This window comes from Nyctereutes procyonoides, unplaced genomic scaffold (genome assembly GCF_905146905.1).
Source record: "Nyctereutes procyonoides isolate TBG_1078 unplaced genomic scaffold, NYPRO_anot_genome, whole genome shotgun sequence".
Lineage (NCBI taxonomy): Eukaryota > Metazoa > Chordata > Mammalia > Carnivora > Canidae > Nyctereutes > Nyctereutes procyonoides.
The window spans coordinates 10,478,276-10,498,822 of NW_026575145.1; the positions used below are offsets into that span (position 1 = coordinate 10,478,276).

General features: G+C 33.6%; 1 protein-coding gene and 1 pseudogene across 7 annotated transcripts in view; both read right to left on the reverse strand.

The window, feature by feature from the left end:
- The window catches only part of MIPOL1 (mirror-image polydactyly 1), a 321,422-nt gene that overhangs the window by 194,441 nt on the left and 106,434 nt on the right, over positions 1-20,547 (reverse strand). The gene's annotated exons all lie outside the window — the stretch shown is intronic.
- On the reverse strand, positions 114-18,726 carry LOC129499548 (40S ribosomal protein S11-like; annotated as a pseudogene).

The window sequence follows — 20,547 nt, forward strand, 5'->3', positions numbered from 1 at the left end:
ACTATACATCATTTGTATTTCCATTAGATTTTTAAAACTGGGTTGATTTTTTTTTTTTTTTTGACTGGGAAAATAGTTTTACTTTCTTCAAGGGTGTAGACAGAAGTCTTGTCTCAGAACTTCTGGAACTGCTTCTTCGTGCTAGCAGCTTTCGCGACTCTGAGCACGTTGAAACGCACAGTCTTGCTCAAGGGCCGTCACTCACCCACTGTGACAATGTCGCCGATCTGGACATCCCTGAAGCAAGGAGACAAGTGCACCTACGTGTTCTTGTGGCGTTTCTCAAAGCGGTTGTACTTTCGGATGTAGTGGAGATAGTCTCCGCGGATGACAATAGTCCTCTGCATCTTCATTTTGGTCACCACACCAGACAAAATCCGCCCTCGGATGGAGACATTGCCAGTAAAGGGGCATTTCTTGTCAATATAGGTGCCCTCAATGGCCTCCTTGGGCATCTTGAAGCCCAGGCTGATGTTTTTGTAGTACCGCGGGAGCTTCTCCTTGCCAGTTTCTCCAAGCAGGACGCTCTTCTTATTTTGAAAGATGGTTGGCTGCTTTTGGTAGGCACGCCCATCTTCCTGGCAGCCTGGAAAAAGGCTGGGTTGTTGATTTAAAAGTCTTATAACCTAGATGAAATGGACAGATCTTGAAAAAACTTTTCAAAACTTATACAAGAATAGAAATACTGAATAAATAATTTTGGTCTAAGTTGTGTTTCTTAGCAAATTTGTCCATTTCATCTAAGTCATCAAATGCATTAGCATGAAATTATCCATACTACTGTTATCTTTTAATAAATGTGGAATTTGTACTTTCATTCATTCTTGATATTACTAATTTGGGTTTTCTTGTTCAGTTTTCTAAAAGTTTTTATAAAAGTTCCAGTTAGTTAACATACAGGGCAATATTAGCTTCAGCTGCACAATTTGGTGATTTAACACTTAATGATTACAACATTTGGTAATCATCACAAGTGCACTCCTTTATCCCCATCACCTATTTAACACCCCCACAACCTCCTCTCCTGTTTGTTCTCTATCATTAAGAGTCTGTTTCTTGGTTTACCTCCTCTCCTTTTCCTTATGCTCATTTGTTTTGTTTCTGAGATTCCACATATGAGTGAAGTCACATGGTATTTGTCTTTCTCTGACTTATTTCCTTGTTCAGTTTTACCAGGGCTCATACATTTGACTACCTTCATAAAAAACTCACCTTTGACTTACTTTTCTCTATTGTCTTTTATATTTATCTCTGCACTTCATATTTTATTGTTCTATTTTTTTAGTTTGCTCATCCTTTCATCCTTAAGATGGAAATTTAATTAATTGATTATGGATGTTTCTTCTTCCTAATGTAAACATCTAAAATGATATAAACATCTCTGGAAGACTGCTTTAGCTGTATCTCACAAATATTGATACATATTATCTCATAATTTTAAATTTGTAGTATTTTTCTAATTTCCTTTTCTCTACTTGGATTAATTAAAAGGGCACTATTTCATTTCCAAATACTTAAGATATTCTAGATCTTATTTTTAATTTATTTCATTCCCTCGTGAACAGGAAATAACACTCTTTATGATTTTAATCTTTGCAAATTTATCACAAAATAGTTCAAGGTCCAGTCCAGCATATAGTTTTTACTTTTCCTTAAGAATTTGAGAATGTATACTCTGCAGGTTTTATTTTTATTTATTTAAGATTTATTCATTCATTTGAGAGATAAGACAGTGAGCAGAAGAAAGTGCATAGGGAGTTGGAGAGAATCTCAAGGAGACTTTCTAGGGCGCCTTGCTTGGAGCTCAGTCTCACAACCCTGAGATCATGAAGTGAGCTGAAATCAAGAGTGGAACAGTTAATTGACTGAGCCATCCAGGCACCCCTACATTTATTGATTGTTTTATATTTTAGGCAGATCAAAGTGAATAAAAAGTTAAGCCTTCCACAATATTAATGATTTTGTCTAGTCCTATTAGAACAGTAATGGCATTTCCAACTGTGATTGCCAAATGGTATATTTATTCTTTTAGTTGTTAGTTTTTGCTTCCTGTATTTTGAAGTTGTTATTATGTACATAAATATTGAGGTTTGTTATGTTTTCCAAATGAAATGTCTTTCTATCTCTGGTGATACTATGATTTTAAGCCTACTTCATCTGATACTAATACAGGCACAGCACCTTTCTCATGTTCTAGTTTGTATTTCTTTGCATCCCTTTACTTCCATTTATCTGTATCTGTTTCAAATATATTACTTACAAACTGTGTAAAATTGGGTCCTGACCATTTGTTGCCTTTAATGTGTCACAATATCTATTTTTAATTGGAGTACTTAGTTTATTTTCTTACAATTGTTTATATGGTTGGATTTAGGTTTACAAAATTATGTGTTGTTTAGATTCTGTTGTTCTTCCTTTACTACTTTCTTTGGGTTAATCAAATATACTTTAGTATTTAATTTCAATTCTTATATTGCTTTTTCAGATGACATTTTATATCTTCTTGTGGTTGGTCCAGGAATTAATAAATCATATATCCTCCCTCAGTTTGTAAAAGTTTCCTTAGAGTTAATGTTTTACCACTTCATTTAAAATATAAGAACTAACCAACAGTGAAATTCCATTTGTTTTGCCCTTTCTTAACTATTAAATTTTAAGCAAACTGTTATATAAATGAGAAGATAAAAAAAGATAGCTTTTCTATTTACAAAACTATTTCCCACTTTTGAGCCTCTTCATTAATTTCTGTAGTTAAATTTTCTATTGGATGTCATTTCCACTGAATTGGAAAAACTCACTTTAGTAGTGTATTTATGTAGTACACATCTACTAGAGTTCAACTGTTTCATCTTTCACTTATCTGTGAAATAGTTTTACTACATTTGAATTTTTGAAGAATATTTTCAGGGCGGCCCAGGTGGCTCAGCGGTTTAGAGCCGCCTTCAGCCCAGGGTGTGACCCTGGGGTCCAGGGATGGAGTCCCACATCAGGCTCCCTGCATGGAGCCTGCTTCTCCCACTGCCTCCTCTCTCTCTCTCTCTCTCTCTGTGTGTGTGTGTCTTTCACAAATAAATAAATAAATCTTTAAAAAAAAGAATATTTTCACTATATATATATATATATATATATATATATATATATATATATATATATATATATATATATTTCCGGGTTGACAGTTTTTTTTGTTCATTACATTCCTTTAAAGTTTTTGGCTATTGTCTCCTCACATTCATTATTTCTGATAGGAAGTCAGTCATCACTCACAGAAGTGTACCAAGTATGTATCAGTTCCCATCCTTTTAGGTGCTTTCAAGATTTTTCTCATTATATTGCTTTTCATTAGTTTGATTCTAATGAACTTGGGTGGAATCTTCTTTGTATTTATTCTTCCTGGTGTACACTGAACTTCTTGATCTATTAGCTTTTTTGTTTTTAAATTAATTTATTTTAGGGAGGGGGGAGGGAGATAGGGAGAGAGAAAGAGAGACAGAGTGCCCATGTGCACAAGCACATAAGTGGGAGGGGAAAGGGTGAGGGAGACAGAACTTTAAGCAGACTCTGTGCTAGGTGCAGAACTTGACTCAGAGCTTGATCTAACTACCATGAAACCACGACCCAATCTGAAACCAAGAGTTGCACACTTAACCAACTGCACCACCCTGGTGCTCCTATAAGCTCGTTTTTACCAAATTTTTAAAGCCTTCAGAAATTTTTTTCAAATATTTATTCCGCCTCACTTTTCTCTCTTAAGTACTCCAATTGTACTTCTGTTAGACTGCTTGATATTGTTTCACAGATCATTAAGGTTGTGTTTTTTTTTTTTTTAAATTTTTTCCTCCTTACTTCAGGTTGGGTAATTTCTATTAATTAGTCTTCAAGTTCACTAACCTTTTATTGTACAGTCTATAAACCACTATGTTTGTCCACCAAATTTTTCACTTCAGATGTTGCAATTTTTACAATTAGGTTCTTTCTAGAGTTTGTTTCCTTGATGATATTTCCCACCAGTTCACTCATTAGGATCATCTTTCCTTTCAGTCTTTGAAGAATATAAAATGGATATTTTAAAGTACTTTGCAATTTCAAACAGATTGAATTATCTCAAGATTTGCTTCTATTGACTACATCTTCTTTAGGTTACGGCTCACATTTTCCTGCCTCTAGTATTTGTAGTTATATGCTAGACATTGTGGATGGTCCATGGTAAGACACCTAACATATGCAGTTACCTCTCATTTAAATCATCTGCAGGGCAGCCCAGGTGGCCCAGCAGTTTAGTGCCGTCTTCAGCCCAGGGCCTAATCCTGGAGTCTCAGGATCAAGTCCCATGTCAGGCTCCCTGAATGGAGCCTGCTTCTCCCTCTACCTGTGTCTCTGCCTCTGTGTGTGTGTCTCATGAATGAATAATTAATTAATTAATTAATTAATTAATTTAAAAAAATCATCTGCAAATTTCAGGTGCTTCAAATACCTAGACTTTTTAAAAGAATATTTTATTTACTTGTGAGAGACACACAGAGAGAAGTAGAGACATAGGTAGAGCCACCCAAGCATCCCTCAAATACATAGACCTAAGTTTCTTCTTTAATGCAGCAAGACCACTACTCTGCTTGAGCTTTACCTTACTGAGTCATGAAGAGTGACTGTAGGCATAACGCCAGGGGAACCACTGAGTTCACTCTCTGAATTCCTGTGCAGCCTGTTGTTCACGTATTTTTTCCAATTATATAATTGTTTTTTGACACATGGCAAGATTAGTAATATTTTGTCCCAGCAAGAAGCTTCTATGGTTTTTCAAGACAAAAAAAGCAATCTTTTTTTCCTACTGAGAGAAAAGCTGCTCTAATACAGAAGCTGAATGATAAGTTTCATTTATTTGAAACTGACTTAACCCCAATGAAAAATTTTTCCTTTCCAATTTCCTATAACTTTCAATATAACTTTTCTAATATTCGTAAACTTAAATTTCTAGAATTAATAGAAAATGAAATTATGTCTCCAAATTCCTAAACACTTCCCTGGCAGTGAAATTTTCTTCCAGGGTGTGCCACAATATTAGTGATAATAAATTATGAGGAGGGACGCCTGGGTGGCTCAGCAGTTGAGCATCTGCCTTTGGCTCAGGCATGATCCTGGGGTCTGGGATTGAGTCCCACATTGGGCTACTTGTGGGGAACCTGCTTCTCCCTCTGCTTGTGTCTCTGCCTTTCTCTCTGTGTCTCTCATGAATAAATAAAATCTTTAAAAAATAAATTATGAGGAAATTAAAAGTAAATTAGCAATAGTGTTTAATTACATAGCATCTAACAACTAAGGACTGCTAACCTATCAGATGTAGTCTAACAAAGAGTTATTAAAACACCATTTTCAGATTTTAATTATAACACATTTAGAAACAGTTCCTAAGATCTGAGCTTGTAATAACACAAAGAACTAAAAGAGCTTAAAAAACTCAATGTTTCATTTATATCAGTTCCATTTTAGCCTTTTAAATGCAACTAACACTTCCCTGAACACAAAACACAGTCAACACTAAGTTATCACTTATCACCCCTCTCTGATTTCTCCTTCCTAGCATCTCAGCTAATTCTCTAGCCATGTATTATGGCACCTTGTTCTGGGAGCAAAAGAAGGGAAGGTTAAGATGATAAATCCAAGGAAGTAACCTAAATAGACTGCCAAAAAAAAAAAAAAAGTAGGGCCCCAAATAAACGCCACCATAGTCCCTTGATTTCAGCAGTAGCTATAGTTCTGGAAAGAGGTATGCCCACATCTTCTCAATCTCAATATGCTAGGGTCTAACAAAAACAATGATAATCTGAACACCAGGATTATCTCACATCTAATGTATAACCTGTTAATTACAAATTATATGAATTAATAATTATACTCAGTAAATTAAAGTTGAATTATAAATATGTTTGTATAAAATTTAAGAATACTTGGTAGTTTCCAGATGATCAGGATGGTCACTGAAAGTCTTAAATAGATCTGAGATTACACCATTCTAGGAGTTTAAAACTCGGAATTTATTAGGAACACTTCCTCTTCAATTTTATAATAAAGGTCCTATAACTGTTCTACATTTTTGCTTTGATATGAATTATATCAGAAAAGCATTGAATTTCTGTAGTTTAATGTAGTTTGGGAAGTAATTAAAATTATAACAATATTTTATAACTAAAATAATTAATATAAGATTATAAAATTACCACATAAAAGAGTGTCTTATTTAAGCTTATTTTCTTTAATCTCTTCAGTGCTATGAAGATATTTATTTCTAAGATGATGACTTTACTTCTCTAGCTAATGCCACAGCTAGGATGTGGTATTTTGATCCATTTTGTACAGTTATAACCTTGTAATGCCAAACCCTGTAGTTAGCTAATAGTCAGGAAAACAAAATTCAGTAAATAATACCATTGTAATGAGTTGGTTCTTAAGTAAACTTCAATGGATTTTCTCAAAATCCATAAACAAACAACAGTATAACCTAAATGTTAAGTTGGCAGTTATTGCACAAAAGGACAGGGATGCTTCTTATACTATTGTAAAACACAAAGCAGAGTTCAGGAAATAGTAGTCACTGGATGATAGCCACAGTTTAATAGTTTATTAAGCTCTTTTTCAGTTATTGCATTCCTAGAATTACAGGTGCCTCTTGGCTTGCAAACTTTGTTTGCTGTTATAAATGTTGTAATCTCACTAGAGCTGTCAATTACTTAAGTGTTCATTCTTAATATTCTTGTATAAAATGCATTGCTCAAACATTTTAAAATCCTAACAGAAGCCGCTCCAACTTCTAAAATTACAACAGGAGAAAAATGAAAAACTTCTATGACAAATAAAAGTATCAACAACTTGAATATTCTTTTGAGAAATAAGGCTTTAATTACCTTTGAATATGTAAATATGATAACTAGTGTTCTCCATAGGAAACCAGTAAATACCTGTGGACTGATTTATTAAATATTGTAACAAAAGTTTTGGAAACTTGGGACATTTCTCAGGAATGTTTTTCAGTGAAGTCAATCAATTACATCCATTTTTTTCTTTTAATTTATAAATGTGCTTTTAATTGTTTTTACTGATGTGTATATGCAAGGCTAGGGATATTATCCAAAAGCAGTGATTAGATTAAGAACAATATCAGTGAAAAACAGTCTACTAGGTCAACTCGCTAAAATCAATGAGAACTCTTACTTTTCTGTTGGCTTAACTCTCTTAGCTATCCTCCTTGTAGTTCTGATATCTGTGGCTCTGGGAGGTACTTTTTCATTACCACGATACTTCCATTACAATTTTAAACTTAATCCCTCTATTATCTCAGTTCAATATAAAACCCACCCTACTTCCAGTGATGCTTCTCTCAGAACCCTCCTTAGTAGAGTGTATACTTTTTTTCTTTTTTTACATACTGTTACTTCAGAGGCAAGAGGAAGAGACTTAACATTTTTCCTGGTTCCCAACCATCATTTCCAGCCTACTAATCCATTAAACAATCCTTTCAATTTTTAAAATTTCTGTTATCCATTTAGAATGTGTGATCCAGGGGCTAGTACTGGTCTGAAACTGATAGTGCCATGAAGGTAGTACTAAAATTCAGAGGCAGCAATTAAATATTTTTTTTCAAAATTCAGAGTAATTTCATGGCTGTTTGAACTCAATAACAAAAAAAAAGTATGGTTGAATTTTGCAGGTCTATTTACTTTTTCATTTTTTGGTAATTCATTTTTATTATATGTTTGAAGGTAGTGATAGGGATTAGGTCAAATGGGAGAAAAATTTTCACTTGGAGACATAACAAGAATTCCATTAAACTCAAAGTTGAAACTGCCACCTGGCTGCTTAAGGCTTCTCATACCTCTGAATCAATATGTAAGGAAAGGTGTTACTGTACTTGCTGGAGTAAGTGATACAGACTTCCACGGGGTAACTGAGTTGCTACTATATAGTGAGGGTAAAGAAGAGTGTATATGGAATAAAGATCCCTTAGGATATCTCTTAAAACATTATATCCATTTATATCTAGTGAATATACCCTTCAAGGATGAGAGTGAAATAAAGATATATTCAGATAAAGGAGAACTGAATTAAACAAGAAATGTGTATTAGAAAAGAAAAAAAAAGGAAGAGGGAGGGAGGAAAGAAGAGGAAAAGAAAGAAAATGCTAAAACCTATTCAAGTGAAAGAAAATACCATAAAGTGAAATAAATGAAACAAATGAAATTTTAAGATTCTTACAATTTAACTATGTTGTCCATTTATTAGTACTAAGATTATGAAAAGTACTACAGATTGAAAAATTAAAAATTGTTAAAATGTCGATCTCCCTCCATTCCAATGATTTAAAACTTCAACATAATCTAATCATAATCTTACCTGGCTTTTTATGAAAATTGAGTATCTGATTTTAATATTTAAAGGAAAATGTAAAAAGCCTATAATAACTAAAATAAACTTAAAAAGATGTTATTTATTAATTCATGAGAGAAATGAGAGAAACGAGAGAAACAGAGAGGCAGAGACATAGGCAGAGGGAGAATCAGGCTCCCTGCAGGAAACCCGATGCAGTATCCATCTCAGGACCCTGGGATGACAACCTGAGCCAAAGGCAGATGCTCAACCACTGAGCCACCCAGGTGCCCCCTAAAATAGGCTTTAAAAAGAACATCAAAAAGACTTCTAATGCCTGATATCAAAAGTTACAGCAATCAATGCATTGTGGCATTGCTGTAAGGATACACAAAGAGATCTTTAAAATAGTATAGCAGGTCCATAAACAAACGTATACCGATACGGCCAACTAACTTGCAAAAAATGACATTTGAAAGGAAGAAATTTGATGAGGAAGAAAACCTCACCTTTTCAATAAACAGTGCTAGAACAACTCAATTTTAACCTGTTAAGAAAGTGAACCACAATCTTTATACAACATACACAATATACAATATACCATACACAATAGTTAACCCAAAGTAAATCACAGATTTAAAGTGAAAACTAAACAATAAAACTTATAGAGGAAAACATAGAAAAATGTCTTTGCAATCATGGGGTAAAAAAGATTTCTTAGACAAGGTATATTTAAAAACTGATACATTATTTTTACGGTTTCAGGTTTCGCATTAAGATCTTTAATACATTTTGAATTCTGTCTCCTCATCCAAGGGAAACAAAAGCAAAAATAAACTATTGGGACTACATCAAAATAAGGAACTTCTGCACAGTGGAGGAGACAATTAACCAAACTAAAAGGCAACCTACAGAATGGGGGAAGATATCTGCAAATGACATATCTGATAAAGGGTTAATATCTAAAACATATAAAGAAGTTATATAACTCAACATCGCAAAACAAATAATCCAATTAAAAACGGGCAGCAGCCATGAACAGATATTTCTCCAAAGAGGACATTCAGATGCCAACAGACACATGAAAACATGTTCATCATCACTTGTCATCAGGGAAATGCAAATCAAAACTACAATGAGATATTATCTCACATCTGTCAGAATGACAAAAATCAATAACACAAGGAACAACAGGTGTTGGGTGAGGATGCAGAGAAAAAAAGAACACTGCATTATTGGTAGGAATGCAAACTTGGTGCAGCCACTCTAGAAAACAGTATGGAGGTTCCTCCCAAATTACCTATGATCCAGCAATCACACTACTGTGTATTTACTCAAAGAATACAAAAACACTAATTCAAAGGGATACCTGCCCCTCTGTGTTTGCAGCAGCATTATTTGCAATAGCCAAGATATGGAAGCAGCCCAAGTGTCCACTGATTGATGGATAAAGAGCTGGCATATGTATATATATGTGTGTGCGTATACACACACACACAATAGAATATCATTCGCCATAATATAGAATGAAATCTTCCTCTTTGGAATGATGTGGATGGAGCTAGAGTAAAATGCTAAGCAAAATGTCAGAGAAAGACAAATATTGTGTGATTTTACTCTCATGTGGAATTTAAGAAACAAAACAAACAAGAAAAAAGGGGACAAAAAAAAAGAGAGAAACAAATCAAGAAACGGACTCTAAATTATACAGAGCAAACTGATGGTTACATCAGAGGGTAGGGGCCTAGGGGGGTGGGTTAAATAAGTGATGGGGATTAAGGAGTATGCTTTTCATGATTAGCACCAGGTGATGTATGAAATTGTTGAATCATTGTGTTGTATACCTGAAACTAACATAATAACACGGTGTGTTAACTGGAATTAAAATAAAAATTTAAAATAAAAAATTGATACATTAAATTTTATTAAAATTTAACGTTGTTGTCCATCAAAATATAGAATTAAGAAAATGAATACACAAGACACAGACTGAGAAAGCATTTTTAATACATATATCTGACAATAGACTTCATCTACAATATACAATGAACTCCTACAAATCAATAATAAAAAGTAAAATCACCCAGTTAAAAGTTAAATTAAAAGACTTGAACAGATGTTCAAAAAGAAAGATATATAAATGGCCAAGAAGCACATGAAAGACTGTCAACATCATTAGTCACTGGAAAATGTAAACTAAAACCAAAATGATATACCACTACACACATACTAAAATAACTACAATTAGAAACACTGACAACACCAATTGTTGGTGAGTATATGGAGTAACCAGAACTTCCACAAATTACTGTTGAGAGTGAAAAATGATACAACAACTTTGGCAAACTATTTGCTTATTTTCTTTTAGAAATAAATACTTACCAACCATATGACTCAGCAATTCCACTCTTACTTAATAAAGAGAATAAAAATGTGTGTCCACAAGAAGACATGTACAAGAATTCTCACAGTCGTCTTAATCTTACTAGATAAAAAATGGACAAGTTCAGATGTCCATCAATGGGAGAATGAATAAGAAGTAAAATATGGAATACAATGGAATATTACTTACCAACAAAAGGAATAAATTACTGATATAGAGAGGATAAATATCACAAATATGTTATCACAGTATAATATGTGTATGTATGAACTTGTATGAACTTCCAGAATAAGCAGAGTAAATCTGTGGTTAAAAATGTCAGGAAAGTTGTTTGGGTGAAGCTGAAGAAGGGATGATTGGCAGGGGAGGGAAATAAATAAGAGACTGTCTTGGGTTATGGAAATGTTGTATGTATTTGTCAAAACTCCTCAAACTGCAGATTTAGTATTTGCATATTTTATTTCTGTGTGTAGGCTTTTATATAAAATCAAAGCTGTCAACAAATAAAAAGTAAACATTAATGGAAAAATTCTTAACTTCCAGTGATCACTAAACCAAAACACTCATAAAAATCTGTAATACACTTACATTTATAGATACACTTATTGAAAAAGTTTCCAGATAAATTACAATATAATAGCATATTTTGTTATATATTTTAACCTACTTATAAGATCACTACAATTATTTATCACAATAGGACAAATAATATTAATGATGAATTAAAATATAACTATAAATTTTTTTTCAAGGGATTGTAATACTGAAACAGGCTACTAGTAACAATTGAAATAATTTTCCCCTGAATTTTTCAAAGTATCGACATTAAATATTTAAATTAATTCTGGGAAGTGGTTTGGGAATCTGATCTTTTGTGATCTCAGAGCTTAGTATTATGGCAGATGAGTCAAGTAGCAATTAATCAAACAAACCTGTATGCATATGTACAAGCACAGTCAGAGTCATTTTCAAAAGAAGAATGAAGGCCTTCTTTGATATAGTATGTTGACAATGCAAGTTTTATTTTAAAGTGTCCAAAAATAAATAATCAAATGAAAGAATGAATGAATGAATAAGTAGTGTCCTAGCACTTTGAAATATCTGTGTGAGCAGGGCAAATAAGCTATCTATTTGCATGTACTTTTGTTTCCGAAGATAAAATTCAGAATAAATATAAATCCACTACAATATTAACTGAAAAAAATTGTTATGAAATTGGAGATGTAATAAAGAAACAAAACCATAACAATTTTAATTTTTGTGCCCAAATGACAGTTCATGAAACCATCAAGTAGTTTTCTAAGGGTGCTACTAAAAAACTTCAGTTCCCTTTAAAAAGTCACATCTTTATTTCTTTTTTAAAAGACTTATTTATTTGTTTGAGAGAGAGAGAGAGAATGAGCAGGAGGGAAGAGGGAGAGGGAGAGAGAATCTCAAGCTAACTGCATTGAGCCCAATGCAGGGCTTGATCTCATGACACTAAAATCACAACCTGATGCTTGTTGTAAAGTTCTTATGACTTTGCAGTATGTTAGAAATATTTCATAATAGAATGCTGGAGAAAAAATTAAAAAAATAAAAAAAAGAATGCTAGAGAAATATGTTGATAGTACAAATGAAAAAGGCTATAACACTAAGATATTTAAGTAGACTTTAAGGCAAGAAATATAAAAAAGAGAACAACATGGATAGATATAGAGAGTATAACACTAAGTGAAAGGAGTCAGTGACAGAAAGACAAATACCATGTGATTTCCACCCGTAGGTAGAATATAAGAGACAAAACAAATGAACAAAGGGAAAAAAGAGAGAGACAAATCAAGAAACAGATTCTTAATGATAGGGAACTGATGGTTCCCAGAGGGGATGGGGATTAGGATGAAATATGGATGAAATAGGCAATGTGATGATCACTGGGTATTGTATGTAAGTACTAAGTCACTAAATTAGATACCTGAACTAATATTACACTGTATGTTAACTGTACTGGAACTAAAGTAAAAAAAATTTCAGTAATAAAAAAAGATAACAACAGCCATTTCATAATAATAGGAGTAGAAGGATTCAGTAATCCTAAAGATTTAACTATTTAACATTGCTTCAAAATAAGTAGAAATTCAACATAATCACCTGATAGTTTATTTTATTTATTTATACTTAACTTTTTTAAAAGTAGGCTCCATGTCCAATGTAGGGCTTGAACTCATGAGCCTGAGATTAAGAGTCACATGCTCTACTAAGCCTGACAGGTATCCCATAATTTGATAGTTTAAACATGTCTCTCAGAAACTGATAGAATAAGCAACAATAAATCTATAAATATAGAACTGAAATACATGATTAATCTACTTTGTTTAAATAACCTATAGATAGCACTACATTCAGCAACTGCAAAATACACATTATTTTAAATAGAATGTATCTAACAAACAGCCTGCTTTGGGTCCTAAGGCAATTACCAGGTTTCTTAAGATTAAAATCATTTGTTTTCCCATCACTGTGTAATTAAATTCGAACTCAGTAACAGTAAGGTACCCTCAAACTTCTTAATATTTAATATTAAGCAACACATTTCTAAATGATTCACGGGTAAATGAATAACAATTAGAAACTAAAGTATTTTGAGATATATAATAATGAGATACAACTTATCAAAAAACATGTGTGATGCAGCTGAAGCAGTATGTAACGTAAAATTAATAGTTTTCAGGAAAGACCAATAGTTTGGAAGACTCAATATTGCTAAAGTGACAATCTTCCTTTAATTGGTTTTTTGAGTCCATGCAATTCCCATCAAAATAGTAACAGGTTTTTTGATGGAATATGACAAGCTGAATAAAAGACAAAGAAGAGGGAAAAACTGAAGAACAAAAACACTGGATCTTTACACCACCAGAAATAAAGACTTAGTATAATGCTACAGGAATTAAGACATAGTATAGTATTAATGCAGGGATAGAAAATTGTACCAACAGAACAGAACAGGGTTCAGAAGGAAATCCACACATATTTCCTGTTATTCACTGGGGACAGGAGGGTAACACATGATTTTTTAAATAAATGATGTTGCGTCCAGTTAACTGGGTATTCATATGAAAAAAATGATGTACCTTAACCATACAAAAATTAATCTGAAACAGATTAAGACTTAAATATGAAAGCTAAAATAATAAAGCACCTGAAGAAATTGTTATAGGACATGTTCATTACTGTGGAAATTTCAAGGGTTCCTTAAATAGAACACAAAATGCATTAAGCATGACAAGAAAAAAATAATATATTTGACTTCATTAAAGTGAACTTTTATCATCAAACATAGATGAGAATAAAAATGCAAGCCACAGACAACACAATTATCTGTATCCAATTTATATACATCAATAAGAAAAAAATAGACACCTGAATTTAATACTAGGCAAAAACCTTGAACAGACACTTCATGAAGAAGGATATCAAATGGTCACTAAATATATGAAAAGGTACTCAACCTTCATTAGTCATTAGAAAAATACAAATTAAAGCTTCAACAACATAAGCCTACATGTCCAACAAAATGATAGAAACTAAAATGAATAAAGATACCAAGTGCTGACTCTCAAAACTGAAAAGCAATTCTCTTTTACACAGCTGGTGAAAGCTGGTCTAACGGAAAAATGTTTGGGATTTTTAAAGTTAAATGTATGGTAGATATTCTCCTATTCATATGTCTATATATGTACCAAAAGGAATAAATTCTAATGTCCACCAAAAAATACATACAAGAACATCATTCATAATAGGTCAAAATTAGAAACAACCCATATTTCTATCAACTGTTGCATATGTAAGTAAATCAGAGTATAATTATACAATGGAACATAACATTGAAATGAAAAAGATAAACTTGATAATTATAACAACAAAGATCAATATACAAGAATAAATATCACTGGGTGAAGGAAGTCAGACATTAAAGAGTACATGGCATAATTCCTTTCAGAGGAAGTTTAAAAACATGCAAAATGGCCTATGGTGTTAGAAAGAATAGTGATTACTCTTGTCAAGAAATTCTGACAAAAATGAGATATGAAAGAATCTGGAAAGTTGCAAATGTTTATATATATAAAAACAATATATTTCATTGTATTTGTTTTTTCAAATAGTTTTTTTTCTTGTGATAACCATTTTTAAGATTTATTCTCTTAGCAACTTTCAAATATGTAAAGCAGTATTATTAACTATAGTCATCATGCTTTACACTACATCCTTACGACTTACTTATTTAAGAGAGAGATAGAGCGTGTGTGTGTGAGCAGGAGAGGCAGAAGGAGGAGGAGAGAAAAATCCCCAGACTCCCCAATGAGTGCAGAACTAATGTGGGGCACAATCCCAGGACCCTGAGATCATGACCTGAGCCAAAATCAAGAGACGCTTAACCCACTCATCACCCAGGTGCCCTTCACTATTTTATAATTGGAAGTTTGTATTTTTGACCCCCTCCAGCCATTTCTCTACCTCCACCTCTCACTTCTGATAACCACAATTCTATTCTCAATAGCTAGTAAACTTAATTATCGTTTTTTAATTCCAGATAAAAGTGAGATCATATGGTATTTGTTATTTTCTGACTTACTTCACTTAGTGTAATGCCCTCAAGGTCCATCTATGTTGGTGCAAATGTTTAAGATTTCATTCTTTTTTTTAATGGTGACTGTATTCCACTGCGTGTGTATGCATACACACACACACACACTTTCTGTATCCATTTATCCATTTGGACACTTATTTCCGTATCTTAACTACCAAAAATAATGCTGCAATGAACATGGAGATGCATATTTATATTTTTGAATTAGTGTTTTCGTTTCCTTTGAATAAATACCCACAAGTGGAACTGCTGGTAGTTCTTTTTTTAATTTTTTGAGGAATCTATACTGTTTTTCCATAGTGGCTGCACCAATTTACATTCCCGCCAGTAGTACACACGGGCTCCTTTTTCTCCACGTCCTTGGCAATACTTGTTTCTTGTCTTTTCGATAACAGCCATTTTAACAAGTGTGGAGTGATATCTCATTGTATTTCATTTTTATTTCCCTGATGTTTAGTGATGTTGAGCATCTTTTCATGTGTCTGTTGGCCATCTTCTTCATATGTTTTCTTTGAGAAAATGTCTACTTAGATCCTCTGCTCATTTTTTTAACTGAACTGGGCTTTCTCTTATTGAGTTGTATGAGTTCTTTACATATCTTGGATATTAATCCCTTATCAGATATGTGGTTTGCAAATATTTCATTTGGTAGGCTGCCTTTTCATTCTTTTGATGATTTTCTTTGCTGCGCAGAAGCTTTTCAGTTTGATGTAGTCCCACTTGTTTACTTAGCTTTTGTTTCCTTTGCTTTTGGAGTCAGATCCAAACACTTATCACCAAGACCAACGTCAAGGACATTACTGCCTATATTTTCTTCTAGGACTTTTATGTTTCAAAAGGCCTTAGATTAAAGGCTTTAATACATTTTGAGTCAGTTTTTATGTATGGTACAATCAGTAATTCAGTTTCATTCTTTACAATGTGGTTGCCTAGTCTTCCCCACTCATTTGTTGAAGACACTGTCTTCTCTGCATTACATATTCTTAGCTCCTTTAATTGACCATATATGTGTTGGTTTATTTCTGGGTTCTCTATTCTACTGAGATGATCCATCATGATCTATGTGTCTGTTTTTATGCCAATAGCATACTGTTTTTAATAAACTGTAGCTCTATAATATAGCTTGAAATCATGGACTACAAATGTACTGTATCTTGATCTGAGTGCTTTCACGGGTATATAGCACATAAAAATTAATCACATCTCTCACTTAAGACTTGTGCACTTTACTGTAAGTTATACCTCCATTAAAAACATTTAAAAACACATGCTTTTACTTCCACAGCTTTCGTATCTATTACTCTCTGATTTTTCTTGTTTAAACCCTCATTATCTCTTGCGTGAATTATCATAAGATTTCCAACTGTCTCCTAAGCCTTGGATTTAAACCTCAGGAGGTACACAATGCTTAGAGAGTAAATTTTAAATTCCTTAGCATTTTATTCACTTAAAGCTTCTTTAAATGAAACTTCAAATAACATTTCTAGGTACATTTTTTTCTAAGAAGGCAATTTGAAAATATATACTTATTTTAAAATGTTCATATTCTTTAATCCAGTATTTCCATTTCTAGGACTTTTCTCTAAGGAAATAAACATCGATATACCAAAAATTTAGCTACAAAAATGTTCACAGTATTAAAAAATAGAAAAAATATAAACACTCACCTAAATAGCAGATGAGTTTGACAAATTTTAATATATCCACATTATAAAGTTATAAGACTATCTGATAAAATCTGGTTATCAGGTAGAATATATGATATTAATTGAGAAAAAAGATAATCTGATAATGATTACTTCTAGGAAATGAGTTTATGAGCAAATTTTACCTTCTTCTTGTTTATCTATACTTTCCAAAGTTATCTACAGCTTGAAAAAGTTTGTAAAAATTTTATAGTAAGAACTAAGAAAATTTATTGGAATAGATCAAATATAAATAAGATACCTTAGCAAGATTGGCTAGAAAGAAAAAACATGCACAGGCAAATAATTATATGATAAGACAGGGAAGAAAATTAAACTGACAGGAAAAAATTAATTAAAATTTTAAAGTCACTATAATGAAGAATGTTAAACACGTTTCCTACTTTTCCTGAAAAGTATAATCCTAAATGTTATGATTTATTTTCTTTTCAAGGATGAGCTTCTTGTCAAACTTCTAATACCTGAACAAATCATTATTTTCCATCTATTATGTGGTAGGCACCATGCCAATCAGAAGGGATCCAAAGTGAGGCAACATTAACAATGGAGAGCTTAAGAAACTAGGCTATCCTTTCCTTTGTTAATGTGGAAGGTTTATTCTGATGCCTACATCACTGGCCGAGATTTTGGTTTTGCTCTTCGAGTGGATTTGTTAGTTTATGCTACACACCCTAATCTCAGTCTGCTTTTCACAGTGACCTCTGCTCACACAGAGTATCAAGGAAGAAACTCATAACCAGGCCAGGAATGTTCTAATGTGGACTTCTGGACTATGGGATACAATAAAGGCCATACAATATGGCCCTTCTGAATTCTTGTCTTTCAGTGATTGTGTTGAGTTGCCCCAGCCCTATTCTTGTTTGTCCTGGACTGACTTTCTTGCTATCTATCTATCTATCTATCTATCTATCTATCTATCTATCTAATCTATCATCTATCAAATCAATCATCTTACCAGCAAAATGAGTTTATTCAGAAATAGCAGACGAATGGTAATTCAGGACAAGCAAACTACAGCAAAGCACAGACAAACCCAGAAACAGAAGAGAGGGGCTTGATTTATACGGGAAAAGAGGAAGCTGGGAGGGGCTGTTTCACTGAGTTCTCACTGGCTGGGCTGTTACTGGAAAAGGAGAAATTCTTCCTTCCTGTGGTTGGGGTACATAAAGTAAGCTGCTTCCTACTGGGAAATATGAGATAGGCTTCTTACAGCAAGTAGCAATACGTGAGAGCTCCCCCTTCAGGGCTTCCTGACTCCATTTTAAAGGAGTACATTCTTTTTATTTTCTAAATTATTTATACATTTTTTTCAAATGGATTCCCTCACTTTTACTGCTTCTGGATCTTTTTTTCTATGTGTTAAAAATATTCAATGTTCAGTCCCCCCACCTCCTAATCCATATAAAAATGACACAGAAAAATATCTGATATTATTGACTCTACTAATTGCAATACCTTCAAAGTCTTTATTTCAAGGTTCTTTTTCTCTTGACTACAACTCATTAAAGCACTCTGAGATGAACAAAGAATCCCAACACACGGACTTAGCAGATTTTTGAAATCCAGGATCCTGCCTTCTGTGACACTACAGTTTCCTCAGTTCTTACCTCACTCCTCTCCTTCTTCTTTATGTAAGGACAGTTCATAGGCATCACCGTATTGACTTCCCGGTCCCTTACCCATTAAAACTACAACACTTAATGAAAATATTGACAAAACTATACTGCATTCAAGATCTGAATATTGCTAGAAGAAAGTATGTAACTTTCCGGACAAGTTCCACTTTAAATTCATTACCCTAATTCTCAAATGGGCATTTTGCTCTGTCTGGCATCCTACATTTCTCTAGTTATGTTCATTCACAAACCAAGATAGCTATTTCAAACTATCCCTCTTTATAATATCTTCAGCACCATCCACTGACCCATCATACTGACAATCTAAATTAACTTAAGACACCCCGTCCCCTAAACTTATCAACTTGCCAGTATAAGCATCCGAGTTCTTTGTATTCCTCTGTTTCAATGAAAGCAGTTTCCCTGTTCCTAGCAAAAGACAACTCTTCCACTTATATTCTAGACCCTATTTTCTCTCAATCTACTTAATTACTTTTCTAATACAATGATTTTTTTCTCTCCCTTAAAATCACTCTTCTTTCCTGGTTCATTTATATCAAAAAACCAGTTACATGCTCTAGAATCTCCCATTAAAAAAGAAAACCCTTCCATAAACCATAAGCCACTCTCCATCTATTGCCAATTTCTCTATCTCCATTACAGGGATAAGAAGTTGTGTGCTTTCACTGTCTTCGCTTCCTGACTTTCAAGTCTCTCCTCAAACTACACCAATGTGGCCCCTGTCCTGGCAATACTCTTGTCAAAAAGCCCTTGACATCTTCCATGTGATGAAACCTACAAGTAATCATTCCATCTTCACTTTGTTCAAACTCTCAACACTATTCAAGGGAACTGAACACTCTCATCTTTAGCAAGCACTTTCTTGCCTTCTCTGACACTACACTCTCTTTAGTGTCTGACTTCATTCACCGTCCTTTCCAGTCTCCTAAGTGGGACCCTTCTACTCTGGCCAACTGCTAAATGTTGGTACATCACAGAGCTTGGTCCCAGGCCCTGTTCTTTCTCAATGGTCTTTCCTCTGTTTTATCTAGTCCAAAGCTTTAATTATGTACATGCTGATGGCTGCAAGAGTCAAATGCCTGCTCAGTATCTCCATGTGAGTTTTAGGAATCATCTCAAATAGATCTCTGAGACAATGTAATTTCCCTTTGAAAATATGTTGATCTCTTCCCCAAAACTTGCCCATCATAATAAATGGAGCAAATATCTACAGTCTCTAAGCCCCATATATTGGAGTCAGCTTTAATTCTTCCCACTCCCTTCTGTCCAAAACCAATCTGCCTTCAAGTTCTATTTACTGTACTACTGAAGTATTCCCTACTATCCACCTCTCTAAATCCACACTTATTCCTCTGTGCCATCATCACTTTCATCTTTTGCATGGACTACAACAACAGCCTTTTTCTTTCAGTATCTTCTGCATTTAGATACAATTCGTACTCCTTACCATGGCCTACAAGACTTTATAGATTTCTCTGCTGCCTATTTCTCTACCTCATCACTTGCTACTATTTTCCTTTGCTCATTGTACTCAATTACATGTAAGTCTGGTGTGTTCATATTAGTGACTTAAGCACACTAAACTTGTTCTCTCTCTCTCTCAGGGCACTACTGACCTATTATTTTCTGATGGGACACTCTTTGCATGGCTCTTTGCATGGCTAGATCTTCCTCCTCTTTCAAGTCTGAGATCAACTATTCATGTTGACAAAGAGGCCTGTCTTGATCAACCTATTTATAGTAACAATCTTACTACCAATGCAGTCACTCTCCACTATCTTTTTATTTTCATCACATTACTATCTGAAAAATATTTTACTCTTTAGTTTGTTCACT